The sequence below is a fragment of the Macrobrachium nipponense genome, chromosome 33 (genome assembly GCF_015104395.2).
Source record: "Macrobrachium nipponense isolate FS-2020 chromosome 33, ASM1510439v2, whole genome shotgun sequence".
Lineage (NCBI taxonomy): Eukaryota > Metazoa > Arthropoda > Malacostraca > Decapoda > Palaemonidae > Macrobrachium > Macrobrachium nipponense.
Genome location: NC_087219.1, coordinates 58,956,022 through 58,982,976, shown reverse-complemented (window position 1 = coordinate 58,982,976; position 26,955 = coordinate 58,956,022). Strand labels below are relative to the sequence as shown.

Below are 26,955 nucleotides of genomic sequence, written 5' to 3'. Positions count from 1 at the left end.
CGTTATCCTCCCAATGACTTCACTCGGCCCTAACGCAATGTAGGGTTAATTTTATAACATGATCGGTTAGATACGTGTTCAGTGGTCTCTCAACCCGAAAACCCCCAACCATATCCCTCACTTAGAGTATAATATATATATATATATATATATATATATATATATATATATATATATATATACCTGGAGTTGCGACCTCTATACCAGTACTACTTAGTTTGGTGGTCCTCCACCAGGGCGGTGCTGCAAAGCCTTGCGGGCATTTTTAAAGGTCTGGTAACCCGCAAATAGAACAGGGAATAGTGAGGTTGTGAATTCTTTTTTATATCATTAATGTTTGATGAGTAAGTGTTTTGCAAAATTTTAGGGTTTAGTAAGTGTTTAGTGAATGTATGAGAGTGTTTAGTGAATGTATGTGAGTAAGTGTTTAGTGCATGTTTAGTTTAGAGTTTAGTGAATGTTTACCGAGTGTTTAGGGTTTTGTGAATGTTATTGAATGTTTATTGGGTATTTGTTTTTGTTTGTTTGTTTGGTGTTTTTACGTTGCATGGAACCAGTGGTTATTCGGCAACGGGACCAACAGCTTTACGTGACTTCCGAACCACGTCAAGAGTGAACTTCTATCACCAGAAATACACATCTCTGACGCTTCAGTGGAATGCCCAAGAATCGAACTCGCGGCCGTCAAGGTGGTAGTCCAAGACCAAACCGACCACGCCACTGAGGCGCTAAGTATTCAATGAATGTTTAGTGCGTGTTTTGGGTTTTATTGAATGGTTTGCGAATGTTTATAGTATTTCCAAAATGACCAGAGCTCACTGGCGGTAGCTGTTTGTGTCCTCCCACGTGTGATTAATTGCCGCATATCTGCCAAACTTATAACAGCAACAGAGAGATAAAGCCATTTCTCCCATTACAGAAGTTTTTTATGCAATAACAAGAAACAGAGTTAGATCTCCTATCAACATGGCATATCATTTTGACGCTGTTGCCAATATTTGAAACAGTTCCACGTGCGTTTAAACCCAAGGATAAGCCCCTTGGATTCTCTATAGGGGGCACTTTTGATGGTCACTGTACATGTCTGGAGGCAGCTCTCCTTTCTACAGCTATCTTGATTTCTTAATATCGTAGGTATAGAATAAATTGGTGAGCAAGGAAATATGAAAAAAAGCATATGGCAAAGTTTTGCCCTGACTGAAGTATGGAGTAACTTTGACACCGACTTACAAATCATTCTTGGTCATCTCTCAGCCATGGATAAACATCAACTTCACAGCCGAGAAAAGGCAATCGTACACAAAATAAACAGGTGTTTTCTAGAGGAAAAGGCGAATGAAGGGCCCATATTATCCCGTAAAAAACTCTCGCTCGGACACCTGTAAGATGAATGTTTAGGGTTCAGTGAATGTTTATTGTTAAAGTGTTTAATGAGTGGATGCTCATTCACTGTTTAGTGTTTATGAGTATAATGAGTATTAGGGTTTAGTAAGTATTTAGTGCTTAATGAATGTTTAGAATTCAGTGAGTGTTTAATGAATGTTTACTGAGTGTTTGTGGTATAGTGAGTATTTAGTGAGAGTTTAGTGAGTGTTCAATGTATAGTGAGTGTTGAGATTCAGTGAGTGTTTAGTGTTATTGAGTGTGAGTGTATGTTAAGTGTGAGTATTTAGTAAGTGTAAGTGTATATTGTGTGTTTCGTGAGTATAAGTGTCTTGTGAATGTTAGTGTTTAGTGATTGTACATTACTGTTTAGTTAGTTCTCAGTGACTGTATGCTAAGAAAGTCCTGTAATTTAAAGGAACCATTTATATTAGACACCGCTTAGATCCAAGAGTAGATGCTTATAGGCCTTGACCACAATGGTTGGAGTTCTTAGGCCAACATGTTTTTGTAAGACAATTTTTTCTGTGAAATTGGGTCCACTAGTAATAACAATAGTAATACCAGCAACAACAACAACAACAACAGTAACAACTATATAATGTTAATAGCTCCTGTATGGGATTTTTAAAAATTTCTATTAGTTTTCTGTCACGACTTCTGAAACCCAGTATAACAGCTAGTAATTCAGATTCGTTTTTGATATAGGGTTGTAATAATTCATAATTCACCCTTGCTTCTTTGTACAGCTCACAACGAAATATAAAACGTTTCAACGTCTCACCAACATGCCCACACATAAACTTTGCATTTTTATTTTTAAATCTACCCCTCCAACTTAAATCTAGAGTGTCTGTCCTTGCCTTAGTCAGCAAATTAGTTCTGATTGTGTTACCAAACCAACTAACTTCTACTTCTTTTTTATAATGCTTATATATTCTCAATGCTTCCTTATCTGCCATTTCTGACTTCCACATTTCAGTATCAACCTTTCTTGCTTTTTCTTTCAACATTGCCATAGATAAATTCTTTATTTCTGACAGATTTACATTTAGTATTTCCATGTATCTCTTTACTTTCTTAATGAACTTTGTTTCTTGCTCGTAAAATTGATGTAGGAATATCTCTCTTAGTAACTCATTACTTTAATTTTCTAGAAAATGTTTCACAAAAAAAATTTTATGTGTAATATCTCTCGCTTAATATAAAGTAGCTCCGATCTCCGATCTCAGCGCACTGCTAGTACTATAAGTTGGCAGTTCTAGAATGGCTCTATATACACCTGATTGTCTATTCTTTGAAAACTCTTTAGTTCTTCTTCGGTGTATTCCAATATTTCTGCTGCATAAAGAAATGATGGCATTGCAATAGATTTCCAGAAAGTTTTTCCAATTAAAATTTTATTACAAACATTAGCAAGTGTGGAGTATATCACATTTGCAGAGTGTCTAGCCTTTAATATGCAGTCATTTATATTATCTTTGAAACATTCTTTCTTGTCAGTTATCTTTATTCCTGAATATTTTATACTTTCGACTAACTATCTTTATATTTTCAATTATTTCTGGGTATACTTCTTTCCTGTTATAGTATACCATTATATTGCTCTTTTATTTATTTATTGTCAATCCGCATAAGGCTGCTATTTCTGTCGGTATACTTATAGAGCTCATTGCTTCTTCAAAACTTTGTGCCAACACAAGGCCATCATCAGCAAAGACTAGGACTACTATCTTGACAATTCATCTCTTTATCCAAGATTTTCTGATTGGAGCTATTCTATGATTAAAGAAGTGACAAGCAGGAATAATATTGTTGAGCCATTGCAACCTTGTCTTATCCCTGGGGTTATTTCTAGTTCTGTTTGCTTATTATTGTTAATGAAAAGTTCTGTACGGTCATGGAAGTATATATTTGCAATGATTTCAATGACGTTACTATCGATTTTGAATGTCACCATTGTTTCTATTAGTTTGCCTCTATTAACAGAATCAAATGCCTTATGAAATTACAAAGAGAGTTTGTTTTCTCATAAAACTATTTTCGATACAGTGTTTTAACATGTAAAGATTGTCTGTTATTCTCGTTTTATTTGTAAATCCTGCTTGAAGTACATTTGTTAGGTCATTTTTAGTTAAGCGTTTTCACTTTTGTCTCTTATAATGCCCATAAAAATCTTATATGAAATATTTGTTAAAGCAATAGGTCTAAACTCTTTAACTGTAGGCTGCACTACTTTTGAAATAAGAATAGTTTTAGATATATCGCAGTTTGGATTTTCCTCACCACTTTCCAAAATATATTTATATGCCCTCTTCAGATCATTAATGCATATTTCACTATCTTTCACTATTTTGAATACTTCTGGTTTAAGACCATCAGGCCTAGGAGCTTTTCCATCCTTGAGCTTTTGTATTCGCTGTTTTATGTTAGCTTCTGTTATTCCAACTTTCTTCATTAGGGCAAAATTCCTTGGTATCGCTGATGTTACAACGTCAATGTTCTATCTCAATTTTTGGCATCTCTATTATAGTATTATAGATCCTGCTTCCATCCTTAAATTTTGGAGATTTGTGCTCTTCTTATTTCATCCTCATATAGCTTCCTCCTCTCTGGGTTCCAATCTTGAATAATCGAGTTTTCATGTTTTTGATTGATGTCCTTCCAGAACTGTTTCAATTCTTTTTTTAATTCTGTCTCTATGGTTTTTCTTCAATTTGACACCTTGGGCATCATAAATTTCAATTTTGGAATTCTTTTTTATTTTTTCTCCTCTAAGTTTCTTTATATACATATGCAAGCTTTTACTACTATTCTGATCCTACTTTATTTCAATGTTCATTTTTTCTCATACTGAATTACTGCTTCATTCACTAAATTTTGGACATCTCTATTATAGTATTATAGATCCTGCTTCCATCCTTAAATTTTGGAGATTTGTGCTCTTCTTATTTCATCCTCATATAGCTTCCTCCTCTCTGGGTTCCAATCTTGAATAATCGAGTTTTCATGTTTTTGAGAGATGTCCTTCCAGAACTGTTTCAATTCTGTTTTTAATTCTGTCTCTATGGTTTTTCTTCAATTTGACACCTTGGGCATCATAAATTTCAATTTTGGAATTAGTTTTTATTTTTTCTCCTCTAAGTTTCTTTATATACATATGCAAGCTTTTACTACTATTCTGATCATGCTTTATTTCATTTGTTAATTTTTTCTCATACTGAATTACTGCTCCATTCACTAAATTTTGGACTTTTTGTTTTTGTTGTTGCTATTGTTTTTCAAATATTTCTCTCATGAACATCTGCACATCTTTTCTTCTTATTATAGTTTGTCTTAAACTAATTTCTTTTTATTTTCTTTTGTAAACTATGTAGGTTCAATTTTGTCAATATCTAAAACTCTTCCAAAATTTTGTTTCCATTTCTTCTACTGAGATATTCTTAGCTTTCCAATAGTTCTAGTTGGCATTCATCAACTTCACTATCTCATTTTCACATCTTTCTAGGAATTTTTCCTTTGTATCTTCATTAATCTTCATATAAGTAATTAACTCTCTTTCTCTCCTTGATTGACGCTCTTTGCTTATCTTCATATGAGTAATTCACTCTGTCTCCGTGATTGATACTTAGAAGTCGGTGTTTGGACGAAAAGCTTCTCTATAACAACGCGCATGCGCAGTAGCATCCGGTATAGTAATAGTAGTAGTAACAGATACATTTTGGCTATGAAACGGCTAAATTCTCGGTTTATTCGTCGTCTATTTCTGCTTGTATTTCGTGTTCCAAACGTCATATATAACAGGAAATACCACAATAACATGCCACAACCTTCTCCCAGGTAGATAGACTTCTAGGGTAATAATTCTCCCCGTGGTCTACCCCACCCGAACTCCGCATTCCCAACGGGTCCCACTTACCGTAGGATAGAGTTCTAATGTAAAATACAAGTTAGTTACAGTCGAACACCAAAAAAACAACGTTAAATTCTCAATTTTTAATCAAAGTACTGTAGAAAAAGTCAATCTCCAAGAAATACCTATCGCTTAGAATGGATTAACCTCTTAAATGGAAGGCGGCGAAGAATGAACATATAGCTCCCTTGAAGACGGGGGTTTGTTTACATGTAATCCCTTCTCGCATAATTGGTTAAGACCTTTCAGGCGCCTACGTGGTGAGAAGTTAATAGAAAACTACAATGTCTTCCTGAAATTATCAAGAGTCGACGATAGACACTAAACCCTTTGCCATCAAAGGTATCAGCGTGGTGTTTTGAACTGCTATAAATTGTGAGTTGAAGGAATATTAGCCAAGTTGGTATAATAGGCTAAGTAGCTATTGTAAATTAGACGAGGATCAAGCCCCCTGAATATTACAACTAGCTGTCAAATATAGAATTTGCTTACGCTATTTTATACCTAGGGTAAAAAAAACCGCATGGTACAGGGGTGGACCATGTAAGATCAATGTGTACAACCCCAAGAAAAGTACATTATAACGCGTCCTGACACCGGAGTAGAGGTCTTTAGCTCCGTTTCTCACCAACAACAAGTCGCGTCTGATGCCCATCTCCGATGTCAGGACGCATTATAATGTACTTTTTTTGGGGTTGTACACATTGATCGTACATGGTCCACCCCTGTACCATGCGGTTTTTTACCCTATGTAGACGTAGCATTAGCTAGGAAAAGACAAATTTTTTTCAGCCAGAAAAGGAAACAACTAGGGTAAACAACCGCATGGACTGACCCAACTCACCGACGGTCACGGATGGCCACCCTCCGATAAAGTACTTATAACGTGTTCTGACACCGGAGATGTTCATCAGCTGCGACTTATTGTTGGTGAGAGACGCAGCTAAAGACCTCTACTCTTCTTTCGAAGTATAAGTATTTTCTCCAAAGTTAGAAATTAAGGCCAAATTTAAAGCTTTAAACAGAGGGTAGTGAAAAGGGTGGCAAACGCAGTGCAAATTTCACCAAAACGCTTTAAAAATTTTTACTTACACTTACCTAAATAACTTGGAAGATTGACGCCATCTCGATGTTTGCGGAGTCGCTTGTGTCAATAAACTTCCCATTTCCTGTGATAAATCCGCACACCACTTGTACCCAGAGACGCTGGGCACTTTCATCACAACAGTCGGAACACTGTCCCTGGCCACAACGTTTTTAAGGAAACTACTTTTTTGGTAGAAGAAGACGACGAAGCATGCACTAGATAATTATTTAAATATATAGTAAAACATCAATATTTTACATATTTATGATGATTAATTTGAAAATATTCATTATTGAAAAAGTAACTCGATTCTGACTCAAATTTAAGTAATTATTTTTCAGAATTAGAACGTTCTTTTAAGTCCTGTATTATGAAGTCACGACATCTTGACTCTCGTACCTATTGTAAATGAATTGCTATACTCAACTTTCTTGCAGAACAGTTTACCTGTTATTCATGCAGATTATTATCAGCTATTCATGTAATTGTGATAATCATGCTTATTTTAGTTCATTTGGTGCTTTCATATATCAATCTTTTGAATGGTATCCTTAGAGTTGTAATTGTATTCTTGTTTCACCAATTAATGGTATCCTTAGAGTTGTAATTGTATTCTTGTTTCACCAATTAAATATCTAGTGAATAAGACCCGGCCAGCGTGATGATGGTGGATCGTCCGTGATTGTTTACCCTAGTAATGTTAGAGGAGCCTATGGCAGAAATATTTTTCTCCAAAAATGCCCATATTGGTTAGGGTAAACAACCGAATGGACTAGCCGAGCCACTGACTACCACGTTTGTGGCCAACCTCCGAAAAAGTACTTTTAACACGTCCTGACACCGGAGATGGTCATTAGTCATGAGTTGTTTGTGGTGAGAGGAATAGCTTGAGACCTCCACTCTCCTTTCGAAGTAAGTATTTTCTCCAAAGTTAGAAATAAAGGCCATGTTTTAAGATTAAACAGAGGGTAATAAAAAGTGTGGCTAAACACAGTGCACACTACCCCCATGATGCTTTCGAAATTTTTACTTACATCTATAAATGTTTTGAAGATTGACGCCATCCCGATGTTTGCGGAGTCGCTTGTGTCAACAAACTTTCCATTTCCTGTGCTAAATCTGCACACTACTTGTACCCATAGACGCTAGGGCACTTTCATTACAACAACCATAAACACCGACTTCCAACCACCACTTATCCAAGGGAACTACGATATATATATAGCTGTATTTTTCCGAATCCGACAGAAATTTAAACACTTACGACACACGCAGTGGGAGTCAGGTGGTTAGTACCCATTCCCGCCGCTGGGAGGCGGGTATCAGGAATCATTCCCATTTTCTATTCATAATTTTTCTGTCGCCGGTGCTGAAAACACCTGTTTGCAGCACCTCCGTCCAGATTTTGGAAACTTACTAGCTACTTGAGTATCCCTTTTGGTTTTTTCTTTGGTATCTGAATTGGATCGGTGGCTTGGCACACGTTGACTTTGGATTGATTTGAATTTGGTATTGATTTTTCTTTGATCAAGATGTCAGGGTCTAGTTCTGCTAGCGCTAGATTTTGTTCTATGTCCGAATGTAGAGGTAGGCTACTGAAAGCTTCAGTGGACCCACATTCTGTTTGTAAAGTTTGCAGGGGGAATGAATGTACGTTTTGAAAGTCGTTGTAAGGAGTGAAAGATTAACAGAGTCGGAATGGAAGGCGTATGAAACCTATCTTAAGAAACTTGAGCGAGATAGGTTAAGGAGGTCTTCCTCCAGGAGTGTTTCAGGTAGGCAAGATTTATAATGATTCTTCTCTGCTAACCTCCTTCTGTAGATTATGCTCCTACCCCTGTAGTGTTGCCTCCGGCCCCTGAAACAGTGTCGGTAGAAGGTAATACTTATCGCTAATTCTTGAATCGATTCGTAACTTAGAATCAAAAGTGTTAGCTCTGAGAGCAAAAGTGAAGAGAAGTGCAGTGAAAGTGCCCCTTGTGTAGCGGAGTGCGTCAGATCGGCCTCATTCCGCCTCTAGACCTAGACCTCTGCTTGACTCCCAGATTACAGGGAGAGAGCATGTCGAAAGTCGAAGGAGGGTTACGAGGAACCCCCACCGATCTGGCGTGCCTTCGGCAGCTTCTGACGAACCTACCCAGACTGCCAAGGAGCTGCGCGTGCACGTCTTCTCAAGGAGTGCTTTCTTCTTCTGAAGCTTCCTCCCCGCGCAAGGGGTGGAGCTCTCATACCGCATCACGTCCGCTGAAAAGGACGGCTCGCGTTCGGGACGCTTCACGTCCAAGTTGTTCTCCGGAACTTTGCTCGTCGCCTGATAGTGCGTTGCTGCTTTTCCTCCGCAGAAGAAGCGTAAGGATTATTCGGAGGCGGAGTCTTTCCTAGATGTTTCATTTCGAGCGCCGCAGTCGCTCTAAGGTGCGTGAGTGACGGTTCCTGGGAGTAGGAAGGAAGGCGTCCCCTCGCCATTCGCCTGCTCACAGGATCAGCCCGCCCCCTCCCCAGAAAAGGAGGCTTCACCTACAAGCAAGATTCTCCAGTCTCTCAGCAGCAACTTCGAGGATGTTTTTTCTTAGAGAGAGACTGTTCCACGTCGCCGTAAGAAGGATGACAATCTTCCTGTGAAGAGGTCGAGGCGTTCTCCCTCTCCCTCTCCTCGCTCTTCTCTCTCTCCGTTTGAGTCTCCCTCTGGAGTTCGTTCTGCTCCCCAGCAACTTTCTAGAGGAGGCGAGAAATTCGTTTCTCGCTCTCGTGAAGCGGTTGTTTCTGCTGCTACGAAACTTGTTGATAAGAAGCGCGTTTCATTTAGATGCCGAGCGCGCTTCTGTGAAAGTCAGCGCGCTTTAGTGGACACCGAGCGTGATTCGGTGCAAGGTAAGCGAGCGCCAGTGGACGCTCAGCGCGTTTTAGTGGACGCTCGGCGCGCGCCAGTGGACGCTCAGCGCGCGCCAGTGGACGCCAGGTGCACACCTGTTGCGGTCGAGCGCGCTTCAATCGGCGCCAGTAGATTGGCTTCGGACGCCAAGCGCGCGCCTACGGACGTCAGTTTTCCACCTCCGCAAGCGGAAGCGGGAACTCTTCCTGTTCGCCGCTCTTTCTCTTTTGAGAAAGCTCGTGACTCTTCTTTACTACCTCCGACTTCTCCAGTGTCTGAAGAGGAAATTAGTGACGCTTTCGTCGAAGTGGACAAGAACAGCAGTTGGCTCCAGTTTCGACGGACTACAAGGTTTTGACTCGTTTGCTACAGTCAGTCTTTGCAGACACTTTCCAACCTGAAGCTCCACGTACTCCTCCCTCTCAGTTTTCGTCATCCAAAGCTACTAAGATCTCGGGCTTTGTGAAAATGAAGAAGTCGCTTTCTACGAAGCAAGCTTTTCGAAAGGTCCATGATTGGATGGAAAAGAGGAAAGCTTCAGGCAAGACTTCTTTCGCTTTACCACCTTCAAGACTTTGTGGCAAAGCTGGTATGTGGTATGAGACGGGAGAAAACGTCGGAGTTAAGCTTCCAGCCTCAGCTCAAGGAGACTTTGGTAGTATTGTGGATGCCGCCAGAAGATCTTTTCTGTCTTCCTCTAAGGTCTCTTGGACGCATAGTGAGTTAGACTTTCACCTTAAAGGCCTCTTCAGGACACTAGAGGTCTTTAATTTTCTTGACTGGTGCCTAGGAGTATTGGATGCCAGGTCCAGAGTTCGATTCATCAGTCTGGGGGGAGCTGTCCAGTGTATTGTCTTGCATGGACAAGGCCGTCAGGGATGGTTCTGAGTAATTGGCTGCTCATTTCAGCACGGGACTGCTTAAGAAGAGAGCACTTTTTTGCAATTTTACTGCAAAGTCGGTATCACCAGCGCAAAAAGCGGATCTTCTTTTCGCTCCTTTCTCAGAACATCTCTTCCCCAGTCTATGGTAAAGGACATAGCTGCCAGTCTCCAGGAGAAAGCAACCCAAGACCTTCTGGCACAGTCTTCTAGGAAGCCTACTACTACTTCGTCTTCTGGGTCCTCTGCTTTGAAGAAATCGAAGCCCTTTCGATCTGCTTCTTCCTCGAAGCCAGCCCCTCGAGGAAGAGGCTCTTTCAGAGGCAAGATCTCCCGCTCCTTCCAAGAGCAAGAAGTGAGAGGGAAAGTCCTTCAGCCACCGGTAGGAGACCAGACTTCTACATTTCGCGAAAGCATGGGAAGAGAGAGGTGCCGACGCTTGGTCTCTGGACATCGTCAAGAAGGGGTACAGAATTCCTTTCCTGATGTTACCCCGCTGTCTTCGACACAAAGGATTGTCTCCTTCGTATCCGGGAGAAAAGCAGAAAGTGCTTCACGATCTACTGATCAAATGATCGAGAAGCAGGGCGGTGGAACAGGTCTTCGACCGGAGTTCTCCGGGGTTTTACAACCGTCTGTTCCTAGTGCCGAAGCAGTCAGGGGGGTGGCGCCCCGTTCTGGATGTCAGCAGTCTAAATCGCTTCGTTACCAAGCAGAAGTTCAAGATGGAGACACCTCAATCCGTGCTTGCAGCTTAAGACCGGGGATTGGATGGTCTCTTTAGACCTTCAGGACGCATACTTTCACGTCCCCATCCATCCCGATCAAGGAAATACCTGCGGTTTGTCCTGAAAGGGCAGGGAAGGTTTTCCAATTCAGGGCACTCTGCTTCGGTCTCAGCACGGCGCCGATGGTGTCACGTTCTTATGAAGAACGTTGCGAGGTGGCTCCATCTTGCGGAAATAAGGATCTCTCTCTACCTAGACGACTGGCTTATTCGAGCCTCATCGCAAGACGGTGTCTGAAGGACCTTCACACGACTCTGTCGTTAGCGAGGTCCCTGGGACTTCTGGTGAATCTCGAAAAGTCGCATTCTTGACTCCTTCTCAATCCTTAGTCTATCTGGGGATTCAGATGGACTCAGTGGCTTTTCGGGCTTTTCCCCGTCCCAGGGGCGACAACTTCAATGCCTAGACAAAGTGTCAGCCTTTCTAGGGAAGGAAACATGCTCGGTGAGGGAATGGATGAGTCTGCTGGGGACCATTTCCTCACTGGAGAAGTTTGTTTCTCTGGAAGGTTGCACCTCCGACCACTTCAGTTCTTCCTCTCAAGCAATTGGTCACGCAAACAGGATCTAGAAGAGGTCTTGTTTTTGACGGAAGAAGTGAAAAAGCACCTCAAATGGTGGTTGGATCCAAAGAAGCTTGCGGAAGGACTTTCGCTCAAGCTTCGGTAACCCCGACCTAGTGTTGTTCTCCGACGCGTCCTCCACGGGTTGGGGAGCAACACTGGGAGGGCGGAGGGAGAGAAGTGTCAGGCACCTGGAGAGGGGAACAGGTGTCCTGGCACATCAATCTAAAAGAACTTTCAGCGGTTTACCTTGCTCTAAGGTTCTTCCAAGAGGAAGTCTCCAACAAAGTGGTTCAGATAAACTCGGACAAAAAAACCACAGCCTTGGCATACCTCAGGAAACAGGGGGGAACTCACTCTCCTTCTCTGTTCGCCATCGCGAAGATCCTGATTTGGGCGAAGTCGCAAAACGTCACAATTCTGACAAGATTTGTGTCAGGCGTGGAAAACGTGCGAGCGGACCTTCTCAGTCGGCAAGGACAGCTTCTGCCGACGGAATGGACCCTTCATCAGGAAGTATGCCAGGCGCTTTGGAAGCTGTGTGGGACGTCCTCATGTGGACGTTTTCGCAACTTCCCGAACGAAGAGACTTCCACTGTATTGCTCCCCCCAGTTCTGGACCCGGGAGCAGTGGCAGCAGACGCCCTACTGTGGAATTGGTCGGGACTAGACATTTACGCTTTTCCCCCATTCAAAATCCTCGGGGAAGTAATGAGGAAGTTCGCTGCATCAGAAGGAGCGAGAATGACCCTCATCGCCCCCTTCTGGCCAGCGGTCGACTGGTTCACGGAGGTGATGTCCTTCCTAGTAGACTTTCCAAGGACTCTGCCCCTAAGGAAAGATCTACTCAGACAGCCCCACTTCGAGAGGTACCACAAAAACCTCCCCGCTCTGAGTCTGACTGCGTTCAGGACTATCAAGAAGTTGGCCAGAGCGAGGGGTTTTCAAGACCTGTGGCAACGGCGATTGCCACCGCAAGGAGGCCCTCCTCAATCGCAGTTTACCAATCAAGTGGGCTGTCTTTAGAAGTTGATGCAGAAGGAAGGGCATTTCCTCCACCTCAACCTCTGTGAGCCAAATAGCAGATTTCCTTCTTCACCTTAGGAAAGAAGCGAAACTAGCCGTTCCCACGATTAAAGGCTACAGAAGCGTGCTTTCTGTGGTCTTCAGGCATAGAGGACTCGACTTAGCGAATGATAGAGACATTCATGATCTCATTAGATCATTTGAGACTGTGAAAGTTCTCCAACCGAAAGTACCATCGTGGAACTTAGACGTGGTACTTAAGTTTCTCATGTCGAGTCAATTTGAACCGCTCCATTTAGCCTCGCTTAGGAATCTTACTAAGAAGACCATTTTCCTAACCGCTCTGGCGACGGCGAAGAGGGTTAGCGAAATTCAAGTCATAAGCAAGCATATTGGGTTCAAGGATCATAGTGCAGTTTGTTCCTTAAGTCCTACGTTCTTAGCAAAGAACGAGAACCCTTCCAACCCTTGGCCGAGGACGTTCGAGATCAAAGGGTTGTCGGAGCTAGTAGGACCTGAAGCTGAGAGAGTCCTGTGTCCTGTCAGGGCTCTCAAGTTTTATTTGCAGACCAGAGCATGCAAGGGGGTCCAGAGCATGCAGAGGTTCTTCGGAGAACTTGTGGTGCTCTGTGAAAAAACCAGATCTTCCGATGTCGAAGAATGCACTGGCGTTCTTCTTAAGAAGTACGGTTAAGGAAGCCCATTGAAAGTGTAGTGGAAGTGACATGGAGCTTCTTGAAAGTGAAAGCCCACGAGTTGAGGGCTATTGCTACTTCGGTGGCTTTTCACAAAAATATGGCAATCAAAGATATTTTGGGCGCCACTTATTGGCGAAGCAATTCGGTGTTCGCTTCACACTACCTGCGGGAGGTGAAAGCAACATACGAAAATTGTTACTCGCTCGGACCATACGTCGCTGCAGACACGTTTTTGGGGGCAGGAGAAGTAGCGCTCATCCTATCCTTTAATGGTTTAGGGGAGTTTTTAACTTGCGTTATGGTTGTGGGGTTGACCGCCTGCGGCGGATCTCCCTTCCATTAGCTTAGTCTATGTGGATACTTTTGGTAGGCTACGCCAGGTGGTTTGGTTTTACTTCGTTGCCCTCATTTGTATGGTCAATGGTCTAGTCACGTCGTGGTCTTGCCCCTGTTGACAGATCATCTGGAGTGCACCAGCTTTATAGGTCTCTACCTTGCTGGCAACTCTAGTAGCACAAGCAGACTTACGCGGCAGTAACCACGAAGTCAGCTATGCTAACAGGTAAGGAATCAAGATATCAATTATCTGCATATATATGTTTCCTAAAATCTTCTATTCTGTCTACTCCCACCACCAAAGGTGGGATTCAGCTATATATATATCTGACAGGTAAGTTTCATGAACAAAATGATATTGTAATGATACAATTAAGTTTGTTCATACTTACCTGGCAGATATATATAATCAAGTACCCACCCATCTCCCCTCAGGAGACAGTGGAAATAAAAATTATGAATAGAAAATGGGAATGATTCCTGATACCCGCCTCCCAGCGGCGGGAATGGGTACTAACCACCTGACTCCCACTGCGTGTGTCGTAAGTGTTTAAATTTCTGTCGGATTCGGAAAAATACAGCTATATATATATCTGCCAGGTAAGTATGAACAAACTTAATTGTATCATTACAATATCATTTTTAGCAGAAGAAGAAGCAGCAGCTTGCACTAGATAATTATTTAAATAAATAGTTAAACGGCAATATAAGGTCATTAATTGCATAAATATTTTTACATATTCATGATTATGAATTTGAAAATATCGTTGTTGAAAAAGTAACTAGATTCCTGACTCAAATATCAACAGTTTTGATTGTGAATGGTACTTCCGACGTTCTTCGCGCTCTTCAATTGTTTATAAGTGTTGCCAGTTGGTATGTGTTTACCCTCCAAACTGGGTATAAGACTTACTCAAAACCGGGGAAATAAGTGAAATTAGCTTATATATTTGTAGTACGTATATACAAATATCTACATATTACAGCAATTTTATCATTAGGCTACTGCATTACTATGACAACTAGAATTCATGGAAACAGTTTGTAAATGCATCGGCGTATGTGTGAAGCTCCACTAGATTGGCAACATTGAGTCATTTTGCCGTTGTCTGCTCGTAAGTACTTCAGAAATATCTGTAATTTTTCGGGGTTAACTCAGTTGTATAAAAGGGATAGTAGACCTGAATTAAATAAACATTTTGAAGTAATAAAGTAAAGTTAAACTAAATAATGAGTAAAGTAAACATTTAAGGGAATATAAAGCTTTGCACCTCATAAACCATGTACTCGTGTACTGCCCGTAACTATGTTTGTGGTTCAAGTGCAATTTGGAGTGAATTAAGACCAAAATGTGTATAATTACATTCAAATAAGCACTGTGGAGTTTCAGTTGTGATGGCAGTAAGGATAAAACCACCGATTACAAGGTAAAAATGAATTTCAATTCAAACCATGACCCTGGGAATAAAAAGTTTCATACTTTCACTAATACGTATAGGCAACAAAATATTGTTTGTTCATGAAACTTACCTGACAGATATATATATAGCTGTATTCTCCGAAGTCCGACAGAATTTCAAAACTCGCGGCACACGCAGTGGGCGGCCAGGTGGTAGTACCCATTCCCGCCGCTGGGAGGCGGATATCAGGAACCATTCCCATTTTCTATTCATATTTTTTCTGTCGCCGGTCGGTAAACACCTGTTTACAGACCTCCGCCCAGGATTTTGGATTTGACTCGTTCTAAGTATCTGGATTGACTTTTGGTTTGACTCTGGATTGTTGGATTGGCATACGCGATAGTGGGACTGTTTTTTGATTTGGATTGGCTTTTCTGTGAACGTGATGTCGGGATCAAGTTCAGTGAGCTTCAGAGTGTGTGAGGAGTGATTGCAAGGTGAGGCTACCGAAATCATCGGTAGACCCCCACACAGTATGTATGGGGTGTAGGGGGCATGTTTGTTTGTTGGATGATCGATGCATTGAATGCAAAAGTTTGACTGATGATGGATGGAAGGTGTATGAGTCCTATCGGCGTAAGTTTGAGCGCGATAGGATCAGGAGGTCTTCCTCCAAGAGCGGTTCTACGAAAGGTAAGGGAAGTAACATTTCTCCTATTTTAACACCAGTAGAATTTGCTTCACCTAATCCTGTGTTGTTGCCTGAGGGCCCTGGTTCTGTGTCTGGAGAAGGTAATGCCCTTTCTCTGATTCTAGAGTCGTTACGCACTCTAGAGTCCAAAGTGTTGGCCCCAGAAAACAAAAAACGGCTCAAGTAAAGTATGTGATCGTGCCCCTAGTGTTGTGGAGGGGGCGTCAGATCGGCCCATAATGCCTCTAGGCCTAGACCTCTATCGGACTCCCAGGACTCAGGGAGTGGGTATGTCGAAAGCCGCAGAGGGTTTACGGGGGCTCCCCACCGATCTGGCGTCCCTTCGGCAGGACCTGTTGTTAGTTCCCAGGCTGCCAAGGAGCGTGCTCAGGCTCGCATCCTTAAGGACTGTTTTTCGTCCTCCGAGGCGCCCTCCCCGCGCAAGGGGTGGAGCGCTCGGAGAGACTCGCGTCCGTTGAAAAGGACTTTTCCGAGGGAGGACGCTTTACGTCCCCTCTCTCCGTTATCGTTGCGGTCTTCGCCTGCGTCGTATGACGCTTTTCCTCCACAGAAGAGAGGTAGGACGTCGTCTGAGGACAACGCTGAGAAGCGCTTCTCTCGCGCCTCGGAGAGGCAGGTTGCTGTACCTGTGAGAAGGAAGGAGGCGTCCCCTCGCCCCTCGTCTTCTCGCAGGCGCAGCCCTTCACCTCCTCTTGTTTCTTCGCCAACGAAGAATATTCTTGTGTCTCTTCAAGACCAATTGTCGGCTTTAATGGCTCAAAAGACTCGCCCAGCAGCAGTTGAGCCTAAACGTAGGAAGGACGCTAGACTGCCTGTCAAGAGGACGAGGCAGTCCCCTTCTCCATCTCCTCGTTCGTCTCTGTCTCCGCTTGCTTCTCCTTCGGAGCTTCCTCGTTCTCGTTATACGGGTAGGAAGTCTCGTGGACAGGACGCTTTTCTTCCCTCTCGACGTCCTGATCAGCCCGCGCGTCAGGACGCCTTTGAGGACGCTCGGCAGGACAAGCCTTGGAGGACGCTTTTGAAGACGCTCGGCAGGAGCTTTTGAAGACGCTCGTCGGGATGTTTTGCTTGGCGCTTTGCCTGTTGAGAAGGCTTTCGAGAGCGCCCAGAAGGACGCTTTGAAAGCGAAAGCTGGACGCTTGAGCGGAAAGCGTAAGGACGCTCCTCTAGAGCGAGTAAGAGTAGCCTCTCTTGACGCTCAGCGCGGTCAAGACGCTCTTCGTTCTTCGAGCTCTAAGGATCGACAGAAGGTCGGTCGCTTTGAAGAGGCTGATATCAGTCATCCTCGAAAGCCTTTGTTGAAGGCTAGACCCGTTGGGCGCACGCCCTCTCCAGAGGTTCAATCTCCTTTGCCTCTTCGGAGGAAGGAAAGGAGAGCTTAGTAGTCCGGCGGACTCAGTTGAGGAGGAACAGCCTTCAGTTTCGTCTGTGTCCAACTACAAGGTGCTGGTTCGACTGTTACGCTCTTCTTTTGGTGAGAAGGTCCAGCCTGCAGCTCCCAAGTCTCCACCCTCTCAGTTTTCGTCATCTCAGTCGTGCAAGGTTCCGGAGTTTGTGGAAATGAAAACTTCTTTGTCCACTAAGAGAGCGTTCAAGAAGTTGCAGGATTGGATGGAACGTCGGAAGGATCAGGGCAAGTCGACTTTCGCCCTTCCGCCTTCAAGACTCAGTGGAAAAGGCGGCATCTGGTATGAGACCAAAGGAGAAGTAGGAGTTAAGATCCCGTCGTCTTCCCAAGGGACTTTGCTAGTCTGGTCGATGCACAGAAAAAGGTCTCTTTTATCGACCGCTAAGATTTCGTGGACGCCAACGGAGATTGACCATCACATGAAAGGTCTGTTAAGGACTCTGGAAGTCTTTAACTTTCTAGACTGGTGCTTGGGAGTCCTGGATCTTCAATCTAGGAGTCCTGACTCGTTGAGTCTGGGGGAGCTGTCCAATGTGTTATCCTGCATGGACAGGGCCGTCAGGGATGGTTCGGAAGAGTTAGTGTCTCATTTCGGCACTGCTTTTCTCAAGAAGAGAGCGCTTTTCTGCAACTTTACAGCTAGGTCTGTTTCTACATCGCAGAAAGCGGAGCTTCTCTTTGCGCCTCTTTCGAGCCATCTCTTCCCCCAGGCTATGGTAAAGGACCTGGCAGTGAGCCTACAGGAGAAGGCTACCCAGGACCTCTTGGCCCAGTCTTCAAGACGTCCCGCAGTCCCTACCACGTCGTCTTTTGGAAGACCACCTAGGAAGGTTAAACCCTTTCGTGGCGCTCCTCCCTCGAGAGCTGCTCCTCGAGGGAGAGGGCTTGCAAGAGGAAGAGGTTCCTTCAAACCTAAATCCTCTAAGTGAGATAGTCCTTCAGATGCCGGTCGGAGACAGGCTAAAGTTCTTTGCGGGGGCGTGGAGAGAGAGAGAGATACAGATGCGTGGTCCCTCAAGATAGTGGAACAGGGGTACAAGATCCCCCCCCCTTTTTGGACCCTCCTCCTCTATCCACAACTCCCAGAGATCTTTCCCCGTCATACCAAGGGAGAAACCAATCAGGTTCTTTTAGATCTTTTAGATCAAATGATCAAGAAGAGAGCGGTGGAACAGGTCTTAGACCTGGGGTCACCAGGATATTACAACAGACTTTTCCTGGTACCAAAGCAGTCGTCGGGGTGGCGTCCAGTCTTGGGCGTAAGCAGCCTGAATCTTTTCATAGAAAAGAAAAAATTCAAGATGGAAACGCCTCAGTCGGTTCTAGGAGCCTTAAGACCGGGCGACTGGATGGTGTCCTTGGACCTACAGGACGCATACTTTCACGTGCCTATCCACCCTCTTTCAAGAAAGTTTCTGAGGTTTATGTTAAGGGACAAAGTTTGGCAATTCCGAGCCCTTTGTTTCGGTTTAAGCACGGCTCCGATGGTATTTACCATGCTCATGAAAAACGTAGCCAGATGGTTACATTCTGCAGGAATAAGAGTGTCCCTGTATCTCGACGATTGGCTTATCAGAGCATCGTCAGAAGAAAGGTGTCTGAAGGACCTTCACTTCACGTTAGCCTTGGCGAGGTCCCTGGGACTTCTGGTCAACCTCGAAAAGTCGCATCTGACCCCAACACAGTCCATCGTGTATCTGGGGATTCAGATGGATTCAGTGGCTTTTCGAGTGTTTCCGTCCCAGGAACGACAGCTGCAAGGCTTAGAGAGAGTTTCGGCCTTCCTGGGGAAGGAAGCTTGCTCGGCGAGGGAATGGATGAGTCTGCTGGGGACCATTTCCTCGCTGGAAAAGTTTGTTTCCCTGGGAAGACTACACCTCAGGCCTCTCCAGTTTTTCTTAGCAGAAGAATGGAGAGTCAAAGAGGATCTGGATGCGACCTTTTTGATCACCAAATCGGTGAAGAACCATCTAAGATGGTGGTTAGATCCTCGGAAGTTTCGAGAGGGGTTGTCCCTAAAGCTTCTGAGCCCCGACCTAGTGTTGTTTTCCGACGCCTCGGTGTCGGGATGGGGAGCAACACTAGGAGGGGAGGAAGTGTCAGGCACCTGGAGGGGGTAACAGGTGTCCTGACACATCAATGTGAAGGAACTAGCGGCGGTTTTCCTGGCGCTACAGTTCTTCCAGCAAAAGGTTGCAGAGAAAGTTGTCCAAGTCAACTCGGACAACACCACAGCCCTTGCGTACCTAAAGAATCAGGGAGGTACACACTCCCGTCCTCTATTTTACTTAGCGAGAGGGAGATTCTGCTGTCGGGCAGATGCGAGGTGAATCAGGATCCTGACGAGATTTATCGCAGGAGTCCAGAACGTCAGAGCAGACCTTCTCAGCCGACAGGATCAGATCCTGCCGACGGAATGGACGTTGCACCAGGACGTCTGTCGAGAGCTATGGAGACTGTGGGGACGTCCGTTAGTCGACCTATTTGCGATGTCGAGGACGAAGAGGTTGCCTCTTTATTGCTCCCCTGTGTTGGATCCGGGATCAGTCGCTATAGACGCTCTGCTCTGGGACTGGACGAACCTGGACTTGTATGCCTTCCCGCCATTCAAGATCATGGGGGAAGTAGTAAGGAAGTTCGCGGCATCGGAGGGGACGAGGTTGACTCTGATCGCCCCGATGTGGCCCGCGAAGGAATGGTTCACGGAGGTAATGTCCTTCATCATAGACTTTCCGAGGACGTTGCCCTGGAGGAAAGATCTACTCAGACAGCCCCACTTCGCAAGATATCACCGAAACCTCTCCGCTCTGGGTCTGACTGCGTTCAGACTATCGAAAAGTTGGCCAGAGCGAGAGGTTTTTCTAAAGCAGCTGCGAAAGCGATCGCCAACGCAAGGAGGACTTCCTCGAGAGCTGTTTATCAGTCGAAGTGGGCTTCCTTCAGGGCATGGTGTAGAAAGGAGGGAATTTCCTCTTCCACTACCTCTGTGAGCCAGATAGCCGATTTCCTGCTATTTTTAAGAAATGTGCAGAAGCTGGCAGTCCCGACCATCAAGGGATATAAGAGTATGCTGTCAGCAGTCTTCCGACACAGAGGCCTTGACCTTACTGACAACAGAGATCTTCACGATCTCCTGAGATCATTTGAGACTTCCAAGATACCTCAGGCGAGGCCTCCTTCTTGGAACTTAGATTTAGTCCTTAGACTGTTGATGTCGAGTCCTTTCGAGCCTCTCCATGAAGCGTCTCTTAGGAACTTAACGAAGAAGGCTCTTTTCCTAACTGCTCTGGCGACGGCGAAGAGAGTTAGCGAAATTCAAGCCATTTGTAAGCGAGTGGGCTTCAAAGGTGACAATGCGGTCTGCTCTTTGAGTCCCACTTTCTTAGCGAAAAATGAAAACCCGTCTAACCCTTGGCCAAGGAGCTTTGAAATTAAGGGTATGACAAGCCTTGTGGGTCAAGAACCTGAGAGAGCCCTGTGCCCTGTCAGGGCTCTAAAGTTTTATGTCCACAAGACAAAGGAGGTACGAGGTCCCTCAGATAATCTGTGGTGTTCGGTTAAACGGCCCGATATACCATTATCCAAGAATGCTTTTTGGCGTTCTTTCTGAGGGACGTGATTAAAGAGGCTCATTCGTCTTACCAGAAGACCGATTTGAGCCTCTTGCGAGTGAAAGCTCACGAGGTCAGAGCTGTCGCAACCTCGCTTGCCTTCCAAAGGAAACATGTCGATCAAGGACATCCTTGACGCCACCTTTTGGAGGAGCAATTCAGTATTCGCCTCACACTACTTGAGAGATGTGAGAACGATATACGAGGACTGTTGTTCTCTTGGGCCATACGTTTCTGCAGACACAGTCTTGGGGGCTGAAGGTAGCTCTCTCCCTATCCCTTAGTTAGGTTTAGGTTAGTTTTTAGTTGTTGTGTTTTTTGGTTGTGGTGAGTCTTTGGTGAAGACCTCCCATCTCTTAGCTTAGTGTTCAGGGGGTCTTGGATAGTTGGTCAGGTGGTGGTCAGTTGCTTCGTTGCCCTCATATGTATGGCTCTATGCTCTTGTCACGTTGACACGTCCCCGTTGACAGAGCATCCAGAGCGCACCAGCACTACAGGTCTCCACCTGGCTGGCAACTCTGATTAAGCACAAGCAGGCTTAAGTGACAGTAATCACAGAGTCTACTTTGCTAACAGGTGAGGAACCAAGGTGTACATCATCTACTTAATTTAAGTTTCCTACAAATCCTATTCTGTCTCTTCCCACCATCCGAAGGTGGGATTCAGCTATATATATATCTGTCAGGTAAGTTTCATGAACAAAATGTTATTGTTATAATACAATTAAGTTTGTTCATACTTACCTGGCAGATATATATAATTAAGTGCCCACCCACCTCCCCTCAGGAGACAGTGGCACTGATAAAATATGAATAGAAAATGGGAATGGTTCCTGATATCCGCCTCCCAGCGGCGGGAATGGGTACTACCACCTGGCCGCCCACTGCGTGTGCCGCGAGTTTTGAAATTCTGTCGGACTTCGGAGAATACAGCTATATATATATCTGCCAGGTAAGTATGAACAAACTTAATTGTATTATAACAATAACATTTTTATTGTGCTGATTACAACTGCAATCTTGAGTAAGATCAATAAACTTTTCATATATAGGCTAACATTGCTCAAATAAGTGCTGGGAAGGCTGGGAAAGATGGTGGGTTGTCTGTGGTTACGAACGGCAAGTCACGCGGTTGCCACCATATTGGATTTCAAAACTGCCTTGAAAGCATATTTTATGAAGAGCTCACATGCTTATTTTAGTTCGTATGGCACTTTCATATATCTCATTATGTTGAAGAAACTTTAATCTTTTGAATGGTATGCTTAAAGATGTAATTGTATTCTTGTTTCACCAATTAAATATTGAGCGAATATGGCTGAGCCACGCGATGATGATGGATCGATTGCGGTGTATCCCCCTAGGTAGCTGTTAAATATAGAATTTGCTTATGCTATTTTATACCTATGTAGATGTAGCATTAGCTAGGAAAAGACTAATTTTTTCTCAGCCAGAAAAGGAATCAACTGGTAATGTTTGAGAAGCCTATGGCATAAATGTTTTTCTCCAAAAACACCTACATTGGTTAGTAGCATACTACTAGTGCATAGTGGTGTGGGCAATACCATGAATTTCTTTAATTTCTTGCAAATTATAGTACCCATACATTTTTTCCAATTGCAAAAATCATGCTTTATGCACTTCTGACAGTCATTGTGGATGCAAATGACTAGGCTAGGGGATAACAGAGGGGAATCGGGGTATTAATGTAGGGAACCAAAAACAAGTGTATTGCAACACTAGTAGTACTTAGTACGTACATGGTTAATTTGTATATTAAGTTTCAGCCACAAAAAACATAAGAACATGACCTATAGGTAAAGCACCGCTGTGCAGATAGGCGGACACCTGTACCGTGGCGTGGTCACTTGCCCAAAAAATAACTTCAGCACTTCCAGTATCCTGAATTAGACGTCAGTCATAAGCCAACCTCCATGGGAGCCACACCTCGAGACCTCTGCTTTCCTCTCGAAGTAAGAGTTTTTTCCTAAGTTAAAAATTAAGGCCATAATTTCCAATTAAACAGAAGTTAATGAAAGTCTAGCCATGTGCAGTGCAAACTTATCTCCATGACACTTTCGAAATTTTTACTTAGAACACCTTACGTGTAGAAGATTGACGTCATCATAATGTTTGCGGAGTCACTTGTGTCAACAAACTTCCCATTTCCTTTGCTAAATGTGCACACCACTTGTACCCATAGACACTTTCTTCACAACAATCTTAAATGACGATGGTGTTTACGCTTGTGATTGTTCGGGAAGAAGAGGAGAGGGCTACATAACATTTAAGTGATTAGTTAAAGACCAGAATAAGGTTATGAATTGCATAAATTTATTATGTATTCATGATGATTCATTTTCAAATATTCGTTATTGTAGAAGTAACCAGATTCCTGACACATATTTCTTCGGTTTTGCTGTGAACATTTTTTATCACTGTTGCCAATTGGTTTGTGTTTATCCTCCAAACTTGGGATGAGACTTACACAAAACTGTGGAAATAAGTGAATTTAGCGTATCAATTTGTAATATATATACATAAATATTAGAGCAATTGTATCATTATTGCATTACTGTGACATCTAGAATTCATGGAAACAGTTTGTAAAGGCATCAGCTTATGTGTCAAGTTCCACTAAATTGGCAACGATGACTTGCCATTCCTAGCATGCATTAAAGGTTACATTTGTCTCAGCCATGCAATTATTAGAAATGAATAACAAATTATTTCAGCCAGACAATTACAATTACAATCTTGAGTAATATCAATAAACATTACATATGCGTATACGTACACAAATATTGTGTAAATGAGCGCTGGGAAGAATGTGTCCACGAGTGTAGAACCAACTGGCACTCACAACAATACCATGCCATATTGGATTTTAAAACTGCCTTGAACACACATGTTACGAAGACTTCACATGCTTATTTTACTTCATATGGTGGTTTCATATATCTCATTTTCATACATTCAACTTACCTGTCAGATATATACATAGCTGATATATACATAGCTATCGACTCCGTCGTCCCCGACAGAAATTCAAATTTCGCGGCACTCGCTACAGGTAGGTCAGGTGATCTACCGCCCTGCTCTGGGTGGCAGGACTAGGAACCATTCCCGTTTTCTAATCAGATTCTCTCTGTCGCCGGTAGTATCAACATTGTTGTTACTTCCTCCTGACTGGAATTCTTTTTTCACAACGCTTTTGATCATCTTTCGACTGATTTTTGGTGACGTACTTGGATCGTTGTTTGGCATTCGCTATCGTGGACTGTTTTTTGGACTTCGCTTTGGATTTTCGTGAATATGTCTGATTCTAGTGTTAGCTTCAGAGTGTGTGTGAATGAGGGCTGTAAGGTGAGGATTCCGAAAGCTTCGGTAGATCCTCACACTACATGCAGTGGTTGTAGAAGGGTTGAATGCTCAATTGAGAATACGTGTAACGAGTGTGAGAGATTGAGTGCGCAAGAATGGAAGAATCTGACTTCTTACTTGAAGAAGTTAGAGAAAGATAGAGAGAGGAAGGCGGCTTACAAAAGCCGGAAAATGTCTAGTAGTTCTGTAGCTTCTTCTTCTTCTCATAATTATGCCCATTCTATTTCAGCCCGTTCACAAGTTAATCCCTCTGATTCCGCCTCAGAAATAGCGGAACTCAGAGCTTCCCTTCAAAAAATGCAAGAAAAAATGGAAGCATTGGAAGGTAAGAGAAGTGAATGTGGTTTCTCGAGTGATGTTAGTGTCCCCAGTGTAGTGGAGGGGGCGTCTGGTTGTCTCTGCGACGCTCCCAGGCCTAGACCTCTTCCAAGCTCCCTGGCCCAGAGGAGAAGGAAAGTCAAAAGCCTTATGGGGGTCGTGGAGAATCCCCAACGATCAGGCGTCCCTTCGGCAGAATCTTATACATCTCAGACTGCCAGGGACAGCTATAGGAAAAGCGTCCTTCGTGAGTGCTTTTCATCATCTAGTTCGCCTTCTCCGAGAAGAGGATGGAAGGAATCGAAGCTTTCACGTCTGCTGAAAAGGAATTGGAAAGAACCTGAGCTCAATTCTAGCCCCGAGCGCTTCACTGAAGAGGATGCGCCTTCGGTAATCAAGAAAGCTAGAAAGGAGTTAGATCCTTGGAATGTAAAAGACTCTCGAGCGCCTTCCAGATCTCCTTCTCCTGATTCGAATGAGCCTTCGACCAGGTAAATTTTGATGAATGTACAGGAGCAATTAGCGTCTTTGGTAGGAGTACTTTCTAAAGAGCCTACTCGTAAAAAGGATGACAGGCTTCCGATTAAGAGATCCAAATACCGATCTCCTGTCGGGCGCGACGAACCCTCCAGGGGAGTTGTCGCACAAGCGGCCATCTCTGGGGGGGAGCGGTGCGTTAGGCAGGCGAGACGTGGGAAAGGAAGTAACTCCTGCCAAGCGTCAGGCGCCAACTAGGAGCCAGGCGCCAAGTAGGCGCAAAGAGCCTGACTTTACTGTAGATCGTTCTAGGCCCAGATCTTCATCCAAGCAACAAGAGCCAACTGGAGAAGAGAGAACTCCTGATAGGAGTATAGCGCCCGATAAGCGCAATATACTTGCCATTCGAAAGGCGCATTCCAGGAGCGATACTCCTACCAAGCCACAGGAGTATTCGGAACTAGATGCGCCTTCCATAGGTCAGGAGTATTCGGGAAGAGATACTCCTGCCAGGCGCCTTGAGTACTCTGACCTCGATACTCCTCCCAGGCGCCAGGAGTATTCTAGACTTTTTACTCCTACCAGGCGCCAGGAGTATTCGAAGCGCGATGCGCCTACCAAGCGCCAGGAGTATTCTGAGCTTAATACTCCTAACCAGGCCAGGAGGATATTTGGAGCGAGATGCGCCTACCAGACGGCAGGAGTATTCGAAGAGTGTAACGACTGTCAGGCGCCAGGAGTATTCCAGACAGGATACTCCTACCAGGCCCCAGGAGTATTCTCAGCGAGATACTCCTGCTAAACGCCAGGCGCATTCTCCTCATGAAGAGCTTGACATCCGACAGGAGTCTAACAGGCGTAAAGCAGTGATACGTGACTCGCCTAATGATAAACGTAAGGAGAGAGTTACTCCTAGCCCCTCTCCTAATAGAAGTGCTTCTTCTTCGGAAAGGAAGAAATCAAGAGAGGAGACAGAGGAGGGAAGGGAGCCTTCTCCTTCCGATCCTATTAATTTAGATGACGTCTCGGAGGATGAAGTTACTAACAGAGAAGGGCTTTCGAATTACAAAGTTCTTTCTGCTCTTCTCTTAGAAGAATATGGAGATGCATTGACTCCAGCTGCTCCTCCTTCTCCTCGCTCTCTGTTTTCAAGTACGAAGGCACACAAGTCTTCATCTTTCCTGAAAATGAAGCCGGCCATATCCATGAAAAGGGCCTGGATCAAGACTAAGAAGGAGTTAGGAAGGACGATCTTTTGCATGCCTCCCGCTAAACTAAGGGGTAGGAGAGGCATATGGTACGAAACGGGAGAAAATATGGGATTGTCTCTGCCCGTTTCAGCTGAATCGGACTTCTACAGGTCTCGTTAGACTCGTCGAGGAGACATGCCTTAAATTCAGCGAAAGCAACATGGGGTCTTTTGGAAATGGACCATCTCCTCAAGGGACTTTTTCATACCTTAGAAGTATTTAACTTCCTAGATTGGTCCCTTGGGGTTATTGCTAAGAAGTCCCATGAAAAAGAACAACTAAGCCCTGAGACCTTGCATAGCATCCTTACATGCATCGATAAGGCGGTTCAAGATGGATCGGCGGAAGTGTGCTCCCTCTTCGGTGCGGGAATACTAAAGAAGAGAGCGGTTCATAGTGCTTTTCTCACTAAGGCCGTCTCTCCTTCGCAGAGATCCGCTTTGCTGTATGCGCCTCTCTCTGAACATTTATTTCCTTCGCAGTTGGTGAGAGACATTGCCCATTCACTAACTGAGAAAGCCACTCAAGATCTTTTAAGGCAATCCTCAAGGAAAAATAGACCTGTGGCGAGTGAGGAAAAGAAAGCCTCTAGGCCAGCTCAACAACAGCAGCCCTTTCGAGGAGGCCCTCAGGCTAGATCCATCGTCAGAAGAAAGTCAACCCCCCCTGGTGGAAAAAAGGGGAAAGATCTGCCTTCCATCCCTTTAAGAAGGGAAAATGAGAAATCTTTCCTCCAGACACCTGTAGGAGCCAGGTTACAATTCTTTGCGGGAGCATGGGAAGACATAGGATCCGATCCTTGGTCGATGTCAATAATCAAGAAGGGTTATTATATCCCATTCAAGGACAG

At 44.1% G+C, this 26,955-nt stretch overlaps 1 protein-coding gene across 1 annotated transcript in view; it reads left to right on the top strand.

Moving 5' to 3' along the window:
• Positions 1 to 5,495: 5,495 nt before the first annotated feature.
• The window catches only part of LOC135203216 (aquaporin-9-like), a 107,051-nt gene continuing 85,591 nt past the window's right edge, over positions 5,496 to 26,955 (top strand). Inside the window, exon 1 of the mRNA XM_064232974.1 lies at positions 5,496 to 5,671. The gene's annotated coding sequence lies outside the window, so the exon portion shown is untranslated. The remainder of the gene's footprint in view (positions 5,672 to 26,955) is intronic.